At 36.8% G+C, this 18,528-nt stretch overlaps 1 pseudogene; it reads right to left on the bottom strand.

Annotated features, from left to right (window-relative positions):
• Positions 1-4,481: 4,481 nt before the first annotated feature.
• The window catches only part of LOC118907094 (60S ribosomal protein L7-like), a 35,457-nt pseudogene continuing 21,410 nt past the window's right edge, over positions 4,482-18,528 (bottom strand).

The raw sequence follows: 18,528 nt of genomic DNA, 5'->3' as shown, positions 1-18,528 counted from the left end.
TTATTTGACATATAAGCATCAAGCAGTATAGGTAGAAAAAAAGATTTGGTTTATGAAGGGGAGAGTTGAAGGTGAGGAATTAATTCATTTATTAGAAAACATATACTGACCACAAGGCATAAATCTCTGGTAGGAACTGCCATTTGGTGACACGCAGCCCAGGAAAGTAAATTTATACTTAATAGAAATATTTTTTAAATCAAATTAATATTTGCAGAAGGTTTATACTCTCTGGAAAAATTCCCATTCTATAAGTAATTTTAAATAAAGAATCACAAGGCATTGAGGAATGTAACCTTAGATCTCGTACCTCATGGTATGAAGCATTACCACATTAAGGATCTCATAAGAAACAGATCTTATTAGATTCTTGATAACTTCATGGCTACTAGCATACTGAGACCACAGAAGACAATTTTTCTTGTGGTTTTCCAAAGAAAACGATGAAGGGCAAGAATTTGCTTTTACTATATGACTTTCTTGTCATTAATATGTATTTAATCTTAATAGCAATTCTGTTCTGGCAATCTATTGCTGATTAACTATTAGCATTACTGTTCATTTACTCAAACATTTGTTGAACATTGCTATGTGCTCAGAACTGACACAGCAATAAGCAGGTGTGACCCCTGCCCTAAGGAAACTTGAGGTATGAATAAAAGCCCTCAAACTTGGAATCCTGTTGGAACTTACTGTATGATTGCTTCTTTCTTTCTCTCTCTCTACCTTTCTAGCTATCATCATATTTCTACCATAATGTAATAGTTAAGAGAAGAAATTCTAGAGGTAGATGACTAGGTTTCAGCCCAGTTTCATGAAGAAAAAGTTTTAAAAGAATCTAGATAGATAGATACCTAAATAGACAAATAGAGATTGAGAGACAGACTGACAGATAGATGGGTAGGTAGGTAGATAGATGCCAGAAGAAATACAAGCAATACTCCTAAGCAAAGCAGAAGTCTGAAGATAGTCACTGGTAAGTTCCAGAATTAACTCTCTAAGAGCAATTGTTTTTGTCACAACTACATTGCTTTTTCCTTAAGAAGTGTTTTTCACCACTATTATTCTGACAATAATCCTTAAATATTCTGTAAACTATTACATTCAGCCTTATTTTTCCTCTCCCTTGTAAGCTGTGGTCAATTAAACACAGTTTCATTTTCACTTTTTCAAAATGATAGTATAAAAAAACAGAAGTGAAAGTATGAATCATAATATAATCAGGAGCTCATAGTGAGATACCATTTATAACTCAGAAAACCATGGGTATTTCCAAACTGATGTCATTCATAGAAAGAATGCCATGTGTTGTGGAAGAATAAGAAAAATTACCTAGGCTGAATGGGGGATTCAGAGTGCACATGGGATATTCCCAGATGATTATTTGTGATTTTATAGAGTGCAAAAATTAATCTAAATTTCAAATACTTAACTTGATACTCATCTTAGAATTACTGGATTCTGGGCTATTCTTAATTCTGATAACTGAGATAATGCACACTGAGATTTTACTTCAGAAAGCACAATGCCAGTATAGGTGCTTTATATAACTCAAATGTTTTCTTTAATTCTCTTTACAAAACTGTGTAAATACTAAAATTACTGTAAAATTCCAAGTAGCTGTTTTACATAAAGAAAAAAATTATAATCACTGCTCAAATTATTAAAATTGATTTTATTTTATTCTTTGGGGGAAGAAATAAATATAAATTTTACTTTTCCTAACTGAACAATTAAAATAGGTTTTTTTTTCTCTCCACTATGTTGTTTTTTTAAGAACTGAAAGAATATGATAGTATATGCTAAATAAATTAGTAATATTACAGAGGGGAAACATTATCCAGAAAACATTTTCTTCTGGGTTGTCTACATTTGCTTGGGAAATACTATGGCTGTGTTAGTTTTACCATATTTGCTGCTATGTTTTCTGGTAGTTTTGATTCAGATCCTGATAGCGTTTTGTGAAGCCAGGCCAGTTATGTCCTTTTTCAGTAAGCCAATGTCCCTTGTTCCCCATTAGCCAGTGTCCCTGATGTGGGAGACTCCACAGAGGTCACCCCACTCACTGACCCAGTTAGCACCACTAGTTTGCTTTTTTTTTTTTTTAATTAAACTATAGTTGATATAGAGTCTTAGCCACTAGTTTGCTCTCTGGTTTCTAGGCTTACCTATGAGCCCAGTAGTTTACCCCCAGTGTCCAGTTCGGATGCCCGCTATGAACTGCTTTGCTATCCTAGATCTTTCAATGGGGCTGCAGGCAAATCTGTCAATAAGATGGGCTGACCCCATGTAATTGAGGAACAAATATGAAAATATATCAGAAAATTATGTTCCTCCTCATTTCATACACAAACAGGAAGCCTACATGGATTACTTAAAGGCTGAAAGTAACCCTTGAAAGTTTTAGGAGAAAATGTAGGAAACTATCTCATAACATTGAAGAAAGGAAAGATTTCTTATAATATAAGAAGTTTCATCAAATGTAACTTATGTACCACTCTGGTGGGGATGTTGATAATGGAGGAGGGCATGCATGTGTAGAGGTCAGGGGTAATAGGAAATCTGTGTACCTTCTGCTTAATTTTTCTATGAACCTAAAACTGCTCTAAAAAATAAAGTCCATTAAGAAAAAAAAGAGCAAACCAGTAAGTACAAACCAAATGATGAATACATTTCATCACATAAGCATTTTAAATTTTTATATATCGGACACCATAAACAAAGTTAAAAGGCAAGCTAGAGACAGAGAAAATAACTACAAGGCATTGGAGAAATAATTGCAATCTAGAATATATAAAAATATCCTGTAAGTGAAAGATAGAAGCAAAGTAAAGATGTGAATTAAATCTTCAGTTCACAGAAGAGAAATTCTATATGACCTATAAAGATATGAAACAAAAGAAAAGCTGTAAATTGCTGGTAACAGAAACATGCAAATTAAAACAAGACACCCTTTCATGTTATCAGACTGGAAAAAATTCAAGTCTGTCAATGACAAATAGTGGTGAGGAAGTAAGAGAAATAGAAATTTCCGATTCTTATATTAACATCACTGATGATTAATAAACATTGAAGTTTTACTATATAGAGTGTAGTTTAAATTTGAGAAGAGATTGAGAGAGGAAATTGGTACAATTTAGAAGGCCTCCTAGAAAAAATCTCATAAAGTTTGGCAATATCCAGCAAGTCAACTTCTAAAGTATAAATTCCAGAAAAACTGTGTGCAGGGACCCAAGGATATTCGCAGCAACATTTTTTATAGTTAGAAAATGTCTTTCATTGGGGGGGCAGATCCTGGATCCTCTCAGTTTCAGTTTTCTCAATACCAAGCCTCCATTTCCTCCTTGGAGTCCTACTACTCCTCTCCTTATGTGGTTGGAACCCAGGCACTGACAATACCACATTGCCACAGACTCCTCCCTTCTCCTCCCTACACTCCCCATTCCCATGGGAGTCTCTTCCTAGCTTGGAAAACTCACCTTCCATCATGCCTCTGGTCCAGACACTTGGTCGATGCCCACAAATCCTCCTTCGTTTTGCCTTTTCTGGCAATCTTGCCTGACATCTCCATCAGAATTGAATTACCGGAAGTTAAAAGCCAGAAACATGGTCCTGCCTCACACTTTCCCAGGACCAACTATCCACTTAAATTAGGATGAACAGAGAGAGGAAAATATATATGGGAGAAGATGAAGTGTAGATTAACAATTTCAAATATTAGCCTGCAGTAATTACCCAAATTACTCAAATATTACCCACAGTAAACTGGTGCCTACCCTATGGGTGGGATGAAGAGGGCAACATGTATATCAGGAAAAAACGAATTTCTTGACTCATTTGGAAGTTTCTCCTTATACCTGGAGTAGATGTACCTTCACCATCAGTACCCATCAAGCACCCTAGGAGCTTGAGAGTGCACAGGTGGGGCAGAACTGCTCCTGAGGCACTATATTATTGTGCAGTTGCACATAACTGGGAAGAGAGTTGTCATGGGCAACCTTAAGACATCCATATGAGGGAGAGGGACTGTTAGTAACTGTAGGCAACTTGGAGTCCAGCCATTCTCTTCCTCCTCCATCACATCCTTTGCAAAATCTCTGAGCTCAAAACGTTAGAGGCAGCCCCTTGCTCCCATTCGGGGGGAAGATCGTGAGGCTGGCTGCCATACTGGTGTACAGCCCTCCTTTCATCATATCCAACACCAGAAGAGTGTTCTAGCTTTTCTCCTGTGTCTTCCCTTTCTGATATAATAAATGTATAAATGAATGAATGAAAAGTAAATAATCCCCCCCACCTCCCTTAGGTAATAAATATGAAGAATTGGTTATGTACATTACCCATTTTTCTCTTTGATCAATCACATAACCTGGTTTGTTTGGATTTTTTTTGGAGGAGGGTGGTGTTTTGGTCTTACTCTTAAGTTTGAAAGCAGTCACTATTTATTAACTGACCAGACTACTAAAATAATCATGGTAGACACCTTAGTTCATTCTTCTAATGAGCCTGTTGATTTGGTCTTCCCTGTTACCAGCATCTCTGCCTTCTACAAAATGGAAGGTATTTTTCTTCATTCCACTTCACAGAGAAGATAATTTGAAGAAACGGCAGAAGTTGTTTGATTCTCCGAAGCTTTTTCCAACAGTATAAAGGTAGACCTCATGAACCAGATCCTCTGTGCAGATGATGCCATATTTACCAAGAGATCCAGCAATGACTATGTTATCTCCCAGGGCAATTCACATCTTGATTTTGTCATAACCACCCTGTAGATCAATTTATTTACTGACTTCAGGTTTGAGTACCCCCATGCAATATACAATTCCACAATCCTCAGCACATTAACTGAAGGCTTGTTGAGTTTCACAGATACCATGGAGGATGTGGTGAAGGCAAAGGAGCTGCAACATCTGTCAGACTTTTGTGGTCACACCATTAATACTGATCCTGATGCCAAGTGCTAATGTGGGTTCTGCAGGTACACAGAAGTTGACAGCTTTTCTTGCAACCCTAGACATTCTTATCTCAGTTCTGTACATCTGCCTATATTCCTTGTAGTAGTGCTGAACTTTTTCATAGATAAGCTGCTTCTTTGCCTTTCAAGGTATCTTTAGGCAAACTTCTTTCTCAGGTGCTTGACATTCACCTCTGCAAAATTCCTTCACTTTTTATTCAGTTTCTGGCACAGCAGGAACCATCTTTTTCTTTTCTGCACCTCCCTAATTCCAGATGAAAAGGAGGACCACATACCCTATTTTTAGGTTTTGATTTTTTTTAACAGGTTGATATTAATTCATTTTACTCTGAATTTGCTTGTGTTCATCTCACTGTATATTGTTAACATCCCTCTAATTAGGGACACTTATATATTCCAATACTTTGCTTTCCAGTGTGTGTGTGTGTGTGTGTGTGTGTGTGTGTGTGGACATGTGCTATGATTTATTCAATTCCCTATTCACAGACATTCAGATTGTTTATGATTTATTGACACTATAGCATTACATCTATATATGACCTTTATCAAATGTGATAGTTTCAATGTAAGTTAGAATTCAAGAACTGTAAATGTTGTATAATGTGTAGTCATTTTAGCTCAAATAATTGCTGCTAGATTTATTTGCCAAAACAGTTGAGGAATTCACACTCTTACCACCCAAGTAAAAGGATGTTTCAGATCCCTGAGTTTTTGCTGGCAATGGTTGTTAATGCTTGCTTAAAATATTTGCCAATCTGACAGATAAAAAGTGATATCTCATTATTTTTCCAATTCAGTATCCTAAGGTAGGGGCAAAAATGTAAATCCCAAGTGAAGAGAAGTATGCCTGAGACCCTGTAATTCTTAGTTGCACCCCTTGGTATCCCTTTCTCCACCTAACTGTGGTTTGAGACCTGCATTCCTTCTTGCAGAGGTCTGAGAAAGTGGGAAATAGCCAATATTTTCCTAGCAGTGTTTTCTTGCAGGTCCACAGGATTATGTCAACTGTTATTACAAGGAAAGGCCACCGACGCACCAGTTTAAAAAGGAAAAGGTGTGTCCACCGGCTAAACACAGGGAAAGGGCAAAACACATAGAAATAGTTTAAAACCTACCAATTACAATGGTACTAAGGAAGCTGGTAGGACAAAGCCAGACTCAAGGCTTAAAAACTCAGGGTGTCTCCTGAACTTTTAAAAGTCTAATCTGGGAAATTAAACATAGCACAGCCTTGAAAAGATCCAACAGTAGCACTGATATTAAACAGGGTTTCAAAATGTTGTAGCTATGTTCCTACTTTGTCCCACTTGATACCCATGATTTCAGAGCTATTTATGACTAATGAAAGGGTGGCCAAGCATAAATTACATAACACACTGATGTATGGACATACTTAATTTCATTTTACATCAACAAAGAAATTGATGCAATTGTAAAACTCTAACACTTGCTTAATTTTAATTCAAAGTCTGTGAGAAAATACTCTTCATAAGTGGCAAATGATTCAACTCCAATTAAAAACAGTCTGATTTCATTGATGGGACAATAAATTGACTTGTAAAGGATGTAAAAATCATCTAAAGATTCCAGATCATATTGATCATATACTAAGATAGAAAAAAGCTTGAAGAGAAATGGTGCCACAAGGACAGCCTTTGCCAGAGTCACTGAAACAAACAGAAATTCTGGGACCAGATCCTAAGGCAGCTCAGGATAAAATGTTCCACCTAAAACATGACATAGCTTTTTGTGCCTAACTAGACAGTACCTCCTACCTGTGTTGTAGATCAGAGCAGAAAAGAATGGACTACTACTATATAAATTTTTTTTTAATGAATTAAGATATATTGGTGGGAAATACAGTGTACAGAGACATTCTTACTGGAATAACATGTGCACATGTCTACTTGCTTCTCACATAGCAGTATGATGTTTGTGGGTACACACATTCATCTTACCGATTATAAGTCCAAAGACTCTTATTCTTCTTTAAAATGACTGAAAAAAGACATATGCACCCCTATGTTTATCGCAGCACTATTTACAATAGCCAAGAAATGGAAGCAACCTAAGTGTCCATCAGTAGATGAATGGATAAAGAAGATGTGGTACATATACACAATGGACTATTATTCAGTCATAAGAAGAAAACAAATCCTACCATTTGCAACAACATGGATGGAGCTAGAGGGTATTATGCTCGGTGAAATAAGCCCAGGTAGAGAAAGACAAGTATCAAATTATTTGACTCATCTGTGGAGCATAAGAACAAAGCAAAAACTGAAGGAACAAAACAGCATCAGACTCACAGAACCCAGAATGGACTAACAGTAGCCAAAGGGAAAGGGACTGGAGAAGATGGGTGGGAAGGGAGGCATAAGGGGGAAAAAAGGGTGCTACAATTAGCACACATAATGTAGCTGGGTGGGGGTCAAGGGGAAGGCAATATAACACAGAGAAGACAAGTAGTGATTCTACAGCATCTTACTACTCTGATGGACAGTGACTGTAATGGGGTATGTGGTGGGGGCTTGATAATAGAGAGAGTCTAGTAACCATAATGTTAATAATAACAAAATAAAAATAATTAATTAGGCTTCCATTTACTAAACTGGAGAGATAACTATGATATATTCTTAAGTTAATAAAACAAGTTGTAAAACGCCTGTAAAAAAAATGACTGAAATCTAGTACAGTGTCAGGTACAGAGTATATGCCCCATAAATGTTGATTATAGAAGTCAAAACATCATACAGGTTGCTAAACCACTAGAAATATTGATGTAGTTAGACCTACTGACATATCAGGCTGACACACTGAATTGTGTCTCCTCATCACCCAAAAAAATGCATATGTAATAGCTATAACCCCCAATGTGACTATATCTGGAGATAGAACTTTTAGGAGGTATTTGAGGTCAAATGGGGACATGAGAGTGATTCCTAAGCCATTAGGATTGGTGGCCTTATAAAAAGAGGAAGACAGATCTCTCTCCACATGAATGCACCAAAGAAAGCTATTTGAGTGAGCATGGATGAGAGGTGGCCATCTGCAAGCCAGGTAAAGAGCTCTTTCACCAAAAACAGAACTTGTTAGTACCTTGATCTGGGATTTCCAGTCCGCAAACTGCGAGATAATTAATTTCTGTTGTTTAAGTCAGTCATTCTATTGTATTTCATTATTGCAGCCCAAGCAGAATAAAATGATCAGTAATCCAGTAAAAATTCTGATGCTTTTCATTAGTTTCATGACAGTGAAGAAGACAAGAGAAAAGTGAATTTTTTTTAAGTTATTATAATGATTATCCAAGAATCAATTTTAGCACAACATTTGACATGTATGAATTTGAATGACCCAGAAGCTTGAGAATAGTATGTAACTAAGTAGGGAAAAGGGGGAAAGTAAAAATATGAGTTGTAAATGATTTTTAACACAAGAAGATTTCACTCTTGCAGAAACGTTTCAGCTTGCATCTTGTTTGAGGGAGGATTCTGATTAAATTTGATTAACTTTAATAAAGCTTGAAAATCATTTCAACCTACTATAAGTGTCCTGTTCTCTTCTTAGATTTGATCAAAGGTTTTTTAACAGATTGCATATGTGTTACTTTTAGACTGCAGTCCCCAGACATTTTCTAAATTGGAGAAAGGAAACCCTTCAAGTGTTTCCTAGGAAGCATAGGATCCCACAGGTTAAAAAAAAAGAAAAGTCATTTGTTTCTCATATTTTTCTTATAACATATTTTTATACAAAGTTGGTCATCAGAAATTCAAAAACCAAAGTTAACAAGATAACAATTTGCAACTTCACCCTCATTACAGATTCCTCCAATGGAAGTTGCCTTTATGGAGTAAAGGAATTAACTGGAAAGAGGACACATGCTTTATTCATTTATAGTACCCAAAATGAACATACTAGTCCAGATTTAGAAATCCAGACCTAAAATCTTTCTCACTTTTACCAACTTTTAAAGCAGTAAATAGGATGGTCTAAACCAATTAGCACATGGACATTTAACATTTTCATAACAATGAAAGGAACTTAAGAAAGACAGTGGTTTGGTTATTCTGAAGGTAGCATCTTTTTCTTTTCATTTTTTCCTTCAACATTTGCATTTACCTCATTCAGCTGATGATCTGAAAATAGCACTAATTTCTAGGACATTCTGACATATATGTAGTCATCACTCCACCAACTTTAAGAATTGTCACAGTGAACTTTTGAAAACTAAAATTCAAAAGTGTATTCTCTTAAATTGTCTATGTTTTATTATTGATAATTATGAGCCTCATGAATTTAATTTGTTAATTTTTCCTGCAGCAAAAACTTTGAAAGCAGAATTCTGATTTTTATTCTTTATTATGTCATCTTGCTCTAAAATATATGTTCAAATATTTGCCATACTTTGTAGTATTACAACATGCAGAGAGCTTTAATAACTAGGTCAACATACACTGTTTCTAAGCACCACCAAGGAGATAACTTTGTTATACTCATATTAGAATATTACCAGAGTAACAGAACTAAAATGACTCATGGGGTCCTTGGTTGGACTGTTTGGCACTGCAAGTGGTGCTAAATTGAGGGCTCAGAAAACTGATGCAGTTGTGAAAGTCACTCTGAGAGGTCATCAGTGGCTGTCTTCCAAAACACAAGCGTCAAGCAGGAGAGTGCGTGGGGCTGAGAGAAAGAAAATCCGGAAAGCCTAGGAGACAGACCCGAGGCCCCTCCTCTCTGAGAATGCACATGCAGGTTTACCATCAAATGAGTCTCAGAGGATGCAAAGGAAGCTGGCCCACATGACAACACCTTGTCCGGCATGACCTAGAGGAGTAAAAGAACAATCAACTGCTGTCCTACAGGGTTAGAGCCACCATGTGAAAATGAGAGGCCATGTGAAGGCACACCTGGATCTGACAAGGAAGAATCCACACATCTTTAGTCATTGTGCCTGAGAAAAAGAATTTGCAAAAAGAACACTTGAAACTTACTTACATTATATACCAATTCTATCTCAATATTTTTAAAAAGATCAGTAATTTAGTGGCATGGAAAAGAACTCTCTGCTTCATATATAAGCTATTGATACAGGATCCAATGTTGTTTTATTCAGTCAGTCAGTACTTATGGCCTCCTGTGAATAGATAATGGAGAAGGATGGATGCAAAAAGAGAAAACACATGTGATTCCTGTCCTCATGCAGCTTACAGTATAAGAAGAAGATAGATTCCACACTCACCTGGCCTTTTCTCTTTGTCTGCCTCCTTTGCTCATTCTTTCTTACCTCCTGACCTCTAGACTCTGGAGTGCTCCAGAACTCAGTTCCTGAGCTGCTGCTCTCTATCTACATGCTTCTTCTAGCTGATCTCAGCCATTCTATGGCTATAAATACTATCCACACAATAATGACTCCTAAATTTAAATCTCCAATCAGTTCCTCTCCTCTGACTCCCAGATGCCTGCCCAACAAATCCACTTGGATGCCATCTCAAACAAGAGGACTAAAACTGGACTCCTGCTCACCAACTATCTGCTCCTCTCCCCCTAACTCCAGACCTGCCCCTCTCCAGTCCTACCCATCAAATACAATGGCAACTCTGTCCTCTCAGTTAACCCCACAAAACAGGCATCAACCTGATGTCTTTCCTTCTCTTACACTCTACTCTGCTGTCAGCATTTTCCATTTACCCTATTTCAGACCAGATCCAAAATTTGGTTATTTATCACACATCATCCCAGCCCAAATTATAATTATTTTTGCCTGTATTATTGCAATTAAATCCTAACTGACCTCCCTCTTTTATGTTTGTCCAGCTTAGCATATTCTCCAAAGTGCAGAAATAGAGATTCTAATAAAACATAATCTCATTCCTTTATTTACAACCATTCAATGGCTTCCCAGCTCACTTGTAATAAAAGATGAAAGCCCTTACCGTGATCTGGTTCCCTGTTACTTGTCTGACCACATCTCCTCCTACTTCCCCCTTTTTCATTTCACCTTAACTAAATGGGCCTCATCCTTGTTCTTTAATACAACAGGGAAGCTTCTTGCCTAGGGCTTTACACTGTGTTCTCTCTGCCTGAATTGGTCTTTCCCCTAATAATCCAAATGACCTCAGAGGGCAATGGAGTACACTTAAAAGTTTAAAATTTGCAATTCATTTAGAATTCAGACTACTCATTAATTTGTACTGACCTCATGCCCAATTTGGTTATATTAGCAAGATTCTCTATATACAAATACTTTACAGATGCTTTAAGTCTTGCTTTCAGCTTTTTTTTTCACTTGCTGACTTCTAATTCTAACCATCAACACCACATACTTGACATTTATTTTTATCAGACCCCAATTTTAGCAAAAATCATAGTTAATAAGTGGCCTCAATTATTCCACAAATGCCAAAGTTGAACTTGAAGAGTTTTCTTGTCTTTAAAATACCATCAAGACTTGAACAAGAAAACTACAGTTTTCTTGTCTTTAAAATTCCATCAAGACGGCAGACTTTGCACAAGGATATACCTCACAAAACCCTGCTGATTAAAAAAGTTTTAAAAAAAAGAATAAAGTCATTACAGAGAAGATAATGCAGATGGGAAATGGTTGAGGTCGGGGTAGCATGAAAGATGTCCTTTTATGAACAAACAAGAAATACCAACACACAAGAAATAAAGCTGGGTTGATGAATAAAACAAGTCAGGAAAGTCTCTAATAAACTTCTCAGTATCTACAAAGTTCAAAGCCAATCATACGGATAGGACATTTTCTAGCGTGGCTTTCCTAGAACAGTCTTTAACCCTGAAAAAAATTTTGCTAAGTGAAAGAAGCTACCACCTATCATGTGACTCCATTCATATGAAATACCCAGAATAGTTAAAACATATACACAGAAAATAGATCAGTGTTTGTCAGGGGTTGGGAGAAGGAGGAAATGGGGAGTGACTACTAAAGATATGGGTTTCTTTAGGATGATGAGAATGTTCTGGAATTGGATAGTGGTAATGCTTGCACAATTCTGTGACTATACTAAAATCAATAAATTGTGTACTTACAAGGATGAATCTTGTGGCACATGAATTATATCTCAATAAATTTTTTATTTAAAGAAATGTAAAGATTAGGAAGTTTTAAAAGGTATTTATATAAACAACTATTAAAAGGCAAGAAATGGTAAGGGAGATACCAAAAAATCCTTATCAGGATTCAAAAACAAGATCATCACTTTCAACTGAGATTATTATAGCATTCTATGAAAGATATGGCAATAAAACTGAACCCTGAGAGATGGATGGCAATAGGATTTTTTTTTAAATGAGAGGACAAGGTATGAAAAGATAATACCAGTAAGGGGAAGAAATGTGTAAGTAGAGACCTAGAGGTGGAAATGGAGATGAACAATTATAAAAATCCCATGTGTTTGTAAATGACTGTGCAGATGGGGATGAGGATGCCAAATTAATTAATTAATTAGATTATTCTTTAGACCGTCAATTCCTATTGACATTTTGGGCCAGAAAACTCTTTGCTGCAAGGAGCTGTCCTCTGCCATACGGAATGTTGGACAGCATTCCAGGCACCCGCTGGCCTAGGTATGACAATCAAATATATCTGAAGATAGTGACAAATATTTCCGAGGAAGCAAAGTCACCCCTAGTTGAGAACTATTGATTTAACAAAAGAAATTCATCAAAATTTTGAAGAAGAGTATATTATAAAAATAAAAATCAAGAAGGAAACTGGCAAGACTTCCCAGGCTGTGTGGAATAGGTGGAGGAGAAAAGTTAACATACTTTTATAATATTTCTAGTCCAAGAATAGGGTTCTGAAATATAAAAGAGGTCATGGAGCTGGAAATGAGAGAGTATATGGGTATAGAACCAAACAGGCTTATTGACATTTGCTATTTTGATAAGGGACAAAAAAAATAGGAATCAAAGGTGATCTTGATGTGTTGAGCCTAAGTGACCAAGTAGCATTTGAAACAAAAAAGGAAAATAGTGATAAAAGCAGATTTAAAAGGGAACATGAGAAGTGTAATTCTTTGAACTCTGGAAATAGAATATCCAGATAGAAATGTCAAGCCAGAAACTGGAAAATTGAAACTGAACTTTGGGGGAGAATTCAGGAGAGCAAACAAAGATTAAGAAGCCATTTACCTGGAAAGTAGAGTTGAAGCAATGGGATTAGATTGACCAGGAGGAGAGCTCGAAATAGAGAGAAAATGAAGCCCTGGGGAACAGATGCTCCTGGGACACCTACATCCAAATGGATATCATATACGAAGGAAGAAAAAAGAATAATTGGAGGAGCAGCATAAGAAGAAAATAAGAAAGCATGGAGACAGAAAGGAGAGATTTTGACAAAGAAAGAGTGGTTGGGTTGATTGATTAATGGGTGTCAGTTGCTGTAAGAGGTTAAAGAATATGACAACTGAGAAAATGGCTAATGGATTCAGTGACTAGTAAGTTACTGGCTGCTGTGATGAATGCTGTGTAGTCATGATGAGGACAGAAAATCATTTAGAATGAGTTTAAGAAGACACAGGTGTGGATGAAATGTATACTTAAGAAGTTCACTGGTAAAAGGAAAAGAGAAACAGAGCAATTGTATTTCCCAGGGAGAAGAGAAGTTTTGCATATTTGTAAGTTATGGTGAAATTCTGAGAGTAATGGAAAAGGTAAGAAAGGCGGATAGAGGCAAAAGAAGTGATATGTAAAGAGCATGGTTCCAGAGACGGAAAATTTTGGAATTAAAAAAACAAACGTCTAATTTTGTCTGAACGTGGGAAAAAAGAGTAAGAGATAATGCAGTGTGATAATAGATTTCAAATTTGAGGATGATTCTCTGAACTATTTTCCATGTAATTTAATCTAAAAAATGTTTACCCAGAGAAGAGCTCATTTAAATGAAACTCTTGAGTATGATTTTCCTATTCACTGGAACACTTGGAAAGATGGCCCCCTTTCACCATTCTCAGAGCCAGATGTTCATAGACTGAAGCCAGATTTTGATGGTGCACTTTATTATTCTTTCCAAAGTAATCCCCAGAACATCAGCACATGCTCATGTAAACACAATATGAAGACTCACAAATACAGAAATGTTATTTTTGGATTATCCCTGGATTTTGGTCTACTTATGCCTTCATACTCCCCAAGATATCAAGTAATCATGTTATTATAGTTAAATATCTTAAGTGAGCTCAATTATAATATATGTATAGGCATATAAACATATACTTGGGTATATTAGATACCCAATACTTGGCATCAAGAGAAAGAAGGAAACAGCAGAATGACGTGCAGTTTGAGTTTCATTTCTTAAATTCTCTGAGAAAAGCTGACTACTTCTCCCATGCGCTTTCATTCAACTTTCCCTGACGTATCAGCACAAGAATGAAGAGACTCCTATGCTGTAAGACAGTTCATACAAAATGTCAATATCATGATAGCAACATGTAAATTGAGCAATATTTCAATAACCCAAATGTTACTTTCCTCCCATTCAAATGAGAGGAAAGCACTAGAATTCTTTTTGCTTTGTTATATTGTTATCCTTTTATTCTTTAATTTCTACTGTATGAAACTATTACAGTCCCAAATAAAATGTGAAGCTTAGTCTTCACAAAGATATTTTCTCTCATCAAAAGATACATCTAAACAAAAAAGCAGAACACATAAATGTATCAAGACTGGCAAAATATTGATAACAGTTGAAGTTGCATGATGGGTAGATGGACTTCTTTGTACTGTTCACTCTACTTTTGAGTATATTTGAATATATTCATTTATAAATAAATGACATAAGATGTAAACTATTCTTATTATAGATGTTTTAAACACTTTCTCTCAGTTCCAAAATACACACATCTCATATTTCTAGATTAGAGGACTTGAGGAATATGATAGGCAAACCAAACAGTGGAGGCCTTGTATGTATGGCAGGCAGAAGGACTCTCCAAAGACAACCACACCCTAACCCTAGAACCTATATATATATATATATATATATATATATATATATATATATATTACTTTATGTGGTTAATTTTATGTGTCACATAGACTGGCCATGGGTGTCCAGGTTAAACATTATCAGGTATATCCAGGACAGTATTTCTGGATGAGATCAACATTTGAATGGATGGACTCAGTAAAGTAGATTATCCTCCCCATGTGGGTGGGCATCATCTAATCCATTGAAGACCTAGATAGAAAAAAAGGGAGAAGAAGGAGGAATTTGCTTCTTTTTCCTGCCTCATTGATCAAGCTTGAGCATCTCATCTTACCTTTTCCATCTATAGGACTGGGATTTGTACCATCAGCTCTCCTGGTTCTAAGGTGTTTGGGCTTGGACTGCAATTAAACCACCACTTTCCTGGGTCTCCAGCTTACAGATGACAAATTATGAGACTTCTCAGTCTCCATAATTGTATAATTATGTGATCCAATTCCTCATTATAAAAATATGTGGTGGGGGGGTGTATAAAATGCTTTAAAAAATTCAGGCCCAAAATGGAGTCACTTTTGGTAAGCCCCACCGAGACTTAGTACCTAACCTAATTACAGTTTCATCTTCTCAGGAGTGGAATTTAAAAGAATCCTCTAGAATTTCCTGATTAGCACTAGTAAAGTTAACTGCATAATAGGACTCCCCTTAAACAACCTTTTATTTTCTTTTGCTAATACCTTCATTGTCCTGTCCTGCTTCTGCCTATATAAGCCTTCTGTTTTGTACAGCTCCTCACAACTCCTTTCTGCATGCTGGATGGGATGCTGCATAAATCATGAATCTTTGAATAAAGCCAGTTAGATCTTTAAATTCACTCAGTTGCATTTGTTGCATTTTGTTTTTTGACATATATATGTAATATATTATAAATAAATAAATAAATAATTTATATGTATATTTATTTATGTATGTATGTATATATATGTATATGTATATATATGTATATGTATATATATTATATATAATGTATATTATATATGTATATATATTTATTTATTTATAAATGTTATATATATATAACATTTGGAGAATCCTGGCTAATACACCTTACCTGGCAAAAGGGACTTTACAGACATAATTCAGTTTACAGACCTGAAACAGGTAGATTAGCTTGGAGTATCCTATCTAGGTGGGCCCCTATCTAATCTCATGAACCTTTAAAGCAGAGAATTTCTCTAACTGGAGGCAGAAAAAGTGAGAGAGACTCAAAGAATGAGGAAGACTCAACGGGAAGTTGCTGGTTTGAAGACAGAGGGATTCAGGCGGCCTTACAGAGCTGAGAGAGGCTCCTGGCTGACAGCCAGCAAGGAAACCAGGACCTCAGCCTGCAGCTCAAATAACTGAATTCTGTCAACAGCCTGAAAGAGCTTGGAAACAGATTCTCTCTCAGAGCCTCTAGATAAGAGTCCAGCTTGCCAACAACTAGATCTGAGCCTGTGAAACCCGGGCCAGGGGAACCTGAGGAGCTCACCAGACTCCTGACCTACAGAACTGTGAGATAATAAAGTTGTGTTGCTCTGAGTGGCTAAATTTGTGATGATTTTAAGATAGCAGTAGGTAACAAATACATAATATTTAACACAAAAAAGATCCAATTGCTGCACAACATTTTAAAAGCCTTAGTCCTAACAAAAGGTAAGACACTGAGAAATAAATATAATTTAATGTTTACTTGTTTTACTAGAAAAAAAGTTTTGAAAGAAACTGTGGTACAAAAATACATTACATTGTATGTGATGAGGACCTGATGGGCATATGTGAAGAAAGTGAAGGTGCCTGTGGCCAGAATTCTCAGCTGACCCTGGTTAGCCAGCTCACTACGCACATGTGGGCAATACGTTATTGGCTCTATATAAAGAGCTCCAACCAGTGCTCTGGGCGACACAGTGACACTGCTGCTGCAAGGCTGCAGGAGAGCAGAGGCTGGAGTGGTGGCAGTGCCAAGGACAGAGACTGAGTCATCTGTGAGGGCAGAGAGGCCCAGAGGCAGAGACCAGCTTGCTGCATGCAGACTTGCTCTGTGTGGATGGGATTCTAGTGACTGACCTGCCACCATAGGAATAAAGCTGGGTATAACCCTTTTACCCAAGAACGTTCCACTGTTATTTTTTCAGTCTCACTGAACCCATAGTGAATTTATCTGGGGCTGTAACCCATTGGCAAGACAGCATATAAATCGGTCCAAAATTTGGGAGAGCAATTAGTGATATGCATAAAAAGTCAGGATAACATGTTTGACCTTTGACCTAGAATTCCATATCTATTTTTTTTAAGAAATAATTCTAGTGGTATTTGTTACCTTTGACCCAGTAATTCTATCTATACACTAAGAAAATAATTTTAGATATATTTTATTTAAAAAATATTAAAATGTGAAGAGAAATTAACCTATAAAGATGGTGTCTTGCCTGGTTTCAGCCCCAGGCAAGTTCACTCTTGATTCAGTGAGATCAGAATGGCAATGGAATGTTCTTGGGGTAAAAGAGTTTATACCTGGCTTTATTCTTCCAGGTGATAGGTTGAGCACTAGAATCATGTTGGCATCCAGCAGTCTACAGGTCTATATTACTGTCTCCACCAAGAGCTGCTTAGAGCTCTTTATATAGTGACTCAGTCAATAGCTTATTTCCTAAGGGTGTGGAAGCAGTAGCCTAGCAGTAGACCAATCACATCAGCATGTAGTTTAGGTTCAGGTGAGGATCCTGACTATAGGAACTGCTATTTTCCCCACAGATAGTGATTGTACCATAGCATAGAACAGAAAAATTGGTAACAAAGCAAACATCCAGAAAAATGAGTTGCTTAAATTAGGGTATGCCCACATAATGAAATGCTGTAAAGACAGTTAAAATCATGTGGTAGATATATATTTGTAGGGAAAATGGAAGGTCCCATAGCCAGGATCCTCACCTGACCCTAATTTACTTGATGATGTAATTGGCTTATTGCTATGCTAGTGCTTCCACACCCATTAGCAATAAGCCAATATTGTCTGTGTTGCTATATAAAGAGCTCCTCCCAGTGCCTGTGACAGAGCAGAGGCTGGAGGTGAGGGCAGAGGCTGGAGCAGAGGGAGAGCTGGAGCAGAGGGAGAGCTGGGATCAGAGAGCAGGGCTGCTAGGCAGTGGAGAGACCTAGAACCAGAGATGGGCTTGCTACATGCAGACTTGCCATGAGGCAGATGGGATTCTAGTGCTTGACCTGCACCACAAAAATAAAGCCGGCTATAAACCCTTTTACCCCAAGAATGTCCCCTTGTGTTGTCATTTTTTGGTCTCACTGCATCCATAGTGAACTTGCCTAGGCTGACACCCTCAGGTGAGACAGTAGTTATTGACATGTAAAAAAGTATTTTAAGGGAAAAAAATCCGGTAAAATATCATTACAGTAAAATGTCTGATTGTGTATGTATCAAAGGGTCGCCAATTTTAGGTGCTTTCTGCTCATCTGCATCTTTTGATTTTTCTTTTATTCTGGTAGGTTTAGTAATAAACTAAAAAGAAATTTATTTTTAATATGGTTTACATTTCTGTGCTTTTATATTGTA

This window comes from Manis pentadactyla, chromosome 1 (genome assembly GCF_030020395.1).
Source record: "Manis pentadactyla isolate mManPen7 chromosome 1, mManPen7.hap1, whole genome shotgun sequence".
Classification (NCBI taxonomy): Eukaryota; Metazoa; Chordata; class Mammalia; order Pholidota; family Manidae; genus Manis; species Manis pentadactyla.
The sequence above is the reverse complement of the archived record's forward strand: the minus strand, read 5'-3'. Positions and strand labels throughout refer to the sequence as shown.